Below are 5,419 nucleotides of genomic sequence, written 5' to 3' on the forward strand. Positions count from 1 at the left end.
GTTTTTTTAAATATTTTTAAAGTATATAACATATAATTTCCCAATATCATTTGGTTTTTCAAAAGATCTACCCAGCTATCCATTTTTGTTTTGAAGAATTTTTGGAAGAACAGAATTTTTTCCATCTATCAAAAATATTTTAATATACTATTTAACAATACCTCCAACAACTTGTATGGTAGAGAGGTCATTTAGCACTCTGAGGCGAGTCAAAACATGGCTAAAAAGTACCATGACTCAAGAACGTTTAAGTAGTTTATGTTTATTGAATGTTCACAAGGATAGAATAAAGGATGTAAATTTTGTTAAATTAGCTATTGATAAGTTTTCAAAAAGCAAAAGAAATGTTCAATTTGCATTTTCAGAAAAAGTTCTGCAATAGAACTGTTGATTAAATTCCATTTCTTTCTGCAATATATTTGTAAATAATGATAACATACTCTTCATGATAAAAAAAAAGCTAGAAATAAAAATTTTTATTTAATAATTTTTTGTAAAGTTATTTGCTTTTGATCGTAGTAGCATAACATATGATGTAGAACCGAAGAACGTTTCATGCAAGTTTTGAAATTTCGAAATTTGTACTATGCTGTTAAATTGAAATATTATTTTAACTAATCAAGCGGTATTTAATGTTTATATTTATTTTATTTCTAGGTCATTGATAAATGTTGTGAATTTTGGTCTTGATTCCCAGTGAAACACTCGTTTTATACCCCCGATTAAAGATTATATCACTAATAATGTTGTTAAATTATAACTCTTTGATAAGTTTTTACATTATCCATTTAGTGTATTTAAAAAGTTACAACCAATGCTTTATTGTAATTAATAATGAAACATATGCGTATTTGATTAATCATGTATAATTAAAAGCGAAATTAATTAATTATCCAGCGAATTAAATTAAAAATATTTAAATAGATAAAATTTCCTTTCATTAATTTTTTAATTCATTAAGCTATTTGTCGTTTTCTTTCATGAGCCCCCCCCTAAATTCAAACATATGGGCGCCCCTGACCTCAAATATAAGTTTTTATGCTTGTAAAGGAAATTTTTTTAATCAAACTAAAATATGCCATTTTTCCTTTCAGGTTATATTTTTTTATGCTAATGCTGGTAATTAAATATAATTAAAATGTTTCTCCTTAGACTGCTAATTTTTAACCTAAAATATATATCTTTTCACTTGTAGAGGTATTTATCACTCTGATGGAGTTTTTAATGTTACACATTAGGTGGTAATTACTTATTAACTTTTTACGGTCTGTCTTAATTTTCACTGCTAATCCTGATGCTAAGAAACTATTTTCTAAACACATAGGCGGAATACGGATGAATCTTTCTTTCGAAAGAATTTTCGACTGATTTCCATGTATTGTGTGAAGAAAAGTAAAATGCAATGCAAAGAATATATCTTCCTTTAATTTTGAAATACAACCCATTGGAATGTATTCTTCCTCACACAATTCAAAATAGGAATTTTCACTTAACGCCTTTAATTTATAGTTTGTGAACCTTGTGCTAATTTGCAATTAAATAGTTCATAAAATTTATTAATCTTGAATTAACATGTAGAGTTGAATAATGTTAAGTATGCTGACTCATAAACCTTAAAAGAACATTTCAAATGTTTCTGTAATTTTAATAATTTCAATTAAACTATCGTGAAAAGAGGATACATTTGTTTCAGAAAAATGTGGGAACTCATTTATATAGAACAGATGTTAAAGGCGCTAATTTTTTGTAAAAGCGAAATAACAGCAAATTTAAATAATTTAGCCAGCTTACAAATAAAAACTTTTATTAACAAAAAAAAATTAATTTTTCGTTCAAGAAATCAAAATTCTTGACAATTACTCTGCTTCTTCTGCAAGTTTGCTGTGCTTACGTTATTTGGAGCATTGGAACCTATAAATAAAAAATTGAATTAGCGAGAGTCATATTTACATTGATAATGACAAATTTTAAAAGATTAGAATAATATTTTAAAGCTTATTTCGTTGCATAAATCACCTTTTATTATTATTTCTATTCAATTTTGAATAAATAAATGGTTTCTTTAGTAACAGCAGATGAATAATAATAATGACCTGCAAAACTCTCCTCCCAGTATATTTCAATTCTTTATTTTGACTGTTTAAACATATCACTTAAAAAAGCTAATTTTTCTATAAGATGCATATAAAAACTGCTGTAGAAATAACACGCTTATTGAAATTCTTAATTTTCCAATAATTCAACCGACCATTTTTAATTATGGATTGTTATGCTGATATTTAAATTTTTTTCTCAGCAAATTTTGAATAAATTCAATTACACTGGCCTGCTTGTTTAAATTTTTAGTCCAATTTCGCAAAAGAAATTGTACTAAAACCAATTCTCAATGCTGCCGATTCCGAAAATAATTGTCTATCACGTAAGGTTTTTAAAAACAAAAGGTCATTTTCAACCTTTTATTTAATGTGATCAAGAATCAATCATCTTTTAATAAAAGAATGTAGAACATCAATGTTTTGTGTTTTTCATGCCCCATCGAAATAAAAGCAACATTAAGTTTATATGTTTACTTGCCTGAGGGAATAATTTAAGATAATGCTATAAAATAATGTTTTCAAAAATCAAAGATCATGCAAACTTTATCAGTAATTTTTTAGGTGAAAAGATTTCATTGAATCAAAGGAGAATAATTTACTTGTCTTTTTTCTTTTTGGTGTATATTTAGAGTTACTCCCAGGGGAAGGCTCTCCAGTTACTAGTCTCCACTTCCTCCTAGCTGCAGAGCACGTATTATTGACAGCCTTATTCAAACCTTGAAATTCTGGATGCCATTTACGGAGCAGCTCTGTAAAAGTTGCATGTTCAAGTTGAGTAAAATCAAGTTATATAAAAGTTGCATAGCAAGTTTCATTTGGAAATTTTCAGATGAGATTTTTTTTTAAGAAATTGAAGGAAATTGAAATATATATTTATATAACTTTGATAAGTTACTAATGTTGACAACAAAAATCCAGAGTCAATAATACTTTTAAACTTTTTTAACTACAATATAAGCAGATTAAGTATAGGTTCACCAAAATGATTTTAATATTTAATTGAAATAATAAAATTATTTTTTTGGAATAGCTGTCTCAGTAAATTTGTTTTATACAATATTCTTTGTGGATTAAAGATAAAAACTATTTTATTAGAACACACTATTTATACGAAAAGTTTTCATGTTCTTTTAGTCTCTTTACGAGTCTTCACGAGTCTTATTAAAAATAAATTGAAAATCATTCCAAAATATTAAACTGCATCATGTTGATCTAGAATAATATTCAAGATTTTGCCTTAGCGGACTAAAAACTAAAATAAAACTAAACACAGTGGCGCGACAGCCCATAGAGGGCCAAGGTCTACTGTGCCCATTTCAGTTTTCTTGACCTTGGGCTCTGGGATGCAGGAGAAGATGTTCCGGTTAGGTGGTCAGCCGAACGCGGAACCCCCAGTGTTTAGTTCCCAAGCATGCTTGGTACTCATTTATCGACCCACTGAAGGGATGAAAGGCTGAGTCAACCTTGCCCGGCCCAAGGATCGAACCCAGGACCTGTGGCGCGGAAGAGCGGGGCGTTGCCTTAGTGGACTAAACGGACAAAAAGTTTGAATTTTGCATGAGAATTTTTTAAGTGGATGCCAGTTTTCCCTTACCTATAGTTGCCTTTTTGCTAACTAACTTCAGATATTATTTAATAGGTGATACACATACAAATACTTTTAAGATACTCAACTAAACCAAGCTTATGTATAAAAGGGCAAGTAAACTTAAACTAGGCTGCATTAATTTCTTCGTAAAAATTTTAGTAACTTGTACTTGTCAGAATTCAATATGCTGTTGCTGGAATTATTATGGTGTTATTGAAGAAATGATTTCTGGTGAAAAGATGCGTTCTCTTAATCTTAATTTTAATGTTGAACTAAGCCATATTACACAAGTAACTAATTCTGGCAACTTTAACTTAATTCCTGTGACAAATATATCTTCTGTTTGTATTTCCATCCAGTGCGATGACACTGGAAAAATTTATTTTGCTAATGTGGTGAACAATCTAGAATTAGAATAACTTTTTTCTCTCTAGAGGCAATGTATATGTAAGTTCAGTAATCCCCGCTTATATATAATGTAATCGCTGCTAATATCAATCACTTATTATTACCGAAATTATTCGGTTCTGATTTTTTTTCATTGATATTATAGTTTTCTGTGATCCTTACATAATTTAATGTTATTAGAATTTAATTTTCAAAATTCTTTATTTATTAGCGTTATATTTTTATTTACTCTGCACATTTAAAAATAAAAAAAATTCTTTTCTTTCTCTGCGATAATGTTAGAATTTCCAATTTCTCATCATTTCTGGAGTTTAAAAACAAAATATTTTTCAGATTATGAAAATTTATGAAGTTTGCTTTATTAATTTGTGAGGGGGGTTAAAAAATTAGTTCACTAAAATTAGCTTGAATCTTATCTCATATTACATATATTTTTATTAAAAAAAAATTTCAGATTTTATTAGGAATTCTCATATATTTTTTAATGAAATTTGTTGATTTGATATGGTAAACTTGTTTCCTACCTTAGAATCACCTGTTAATAGTAAACATTAATTTAAAAAAATGAATATTTACTTCGAAAAACAGGATTGTTTTTTTTCTTCATGTTTGTAAATATATATTTTTATGAAAATGCAACTTTTGAAGAAATATTAAAATTTTTGTGTGATGTATTTACCCTGATTGCAATTTTTATTGTATATGTTTATTTTATTAGTTAAATATGTATGTTAGATTTTTGTTGAAGGCAACAAATATGCATTTCGTTCCTTACAATAGTATTGTTTATTTGTTTTATTACCTGCAATATATAGAAACTGTTAACTTTCAATTTTCAGTGATTTATTTATAAGAGAAATTATGAACCTTTTACTCAATCAGCTTGCATACTGCTACGTTAAAACATATACATTTAAGCAAAACAAAAAGAATAGTTATATTTGAATAAATTACAAACAATAAAATATACTGTGCGTAACCTGCTGTAACGATTCACCAGTAACGTTACCCTAAACAGCGACGAGAAATATTTAGATTGATCTGTCTTATTGCTAAGCCTACAACAATAGCCTCAAAGAATATCCTCCGACTTAAATAATGTAAGATCAGGACGCGTCTTTAAAACAAAAATAATGAAATTTAAGTTTGAAAGTTGAGGCATATTTGATTAAAAGTGACAAAGCTAAATTAATAAATGTCAAGCACACTTACCGAATTTTAAAGAAACTTTCGATTGTAAACACACACGCCATTTGCCGGCTAGCACGGAACTCTGGGAAGTGAGCTAGTTGATATGAAGTGTACTTTAAACAACCTTAAAACAACC

The 5,419-nt window shown here is 28.1% G+C and overlaps 1 long non-coding RNA gene across 1 annotated transcript; it reads right to left on the reverse strand.

Annotated features, from left to right (window-relative positions):
* Positions 1-1,787: 1,787 nt before the first annotated feature.
* LOC147813919 (uncharacterized) lies at positions 1,788-2,834 on the reverse strand. The gene is made up of 2 exons (XR_015432778.1): positions 2,696-2,834; positions 1,788-1,911 (listed from the first exon to the last, which is right to left on the reverse strand). It is a non-coding gene; the product is annotated as an uncharacterized LOC147813919 (long non-coding RNA).
* Positions 2,835-5,419: the final 2,585 nt, after the last annotated feature.

The sequence above is a fragment of the Parasteatoda tepidariorum genome, chromosome 3 (genome assembly GCF_982258835.1).
Source record: "Parasteatoda tepidariorum strain Cologne lab strain chromosome 3, Ptep-v5.0, whole genome shotgun sequence".
Classification (NCBI taxonomy): Eukaryota; Metazoa; Arthropoda; class Arachnida; order Araneae; family Theridiidae; genus Parasteatoda; species Parasteatoda tepidariorum.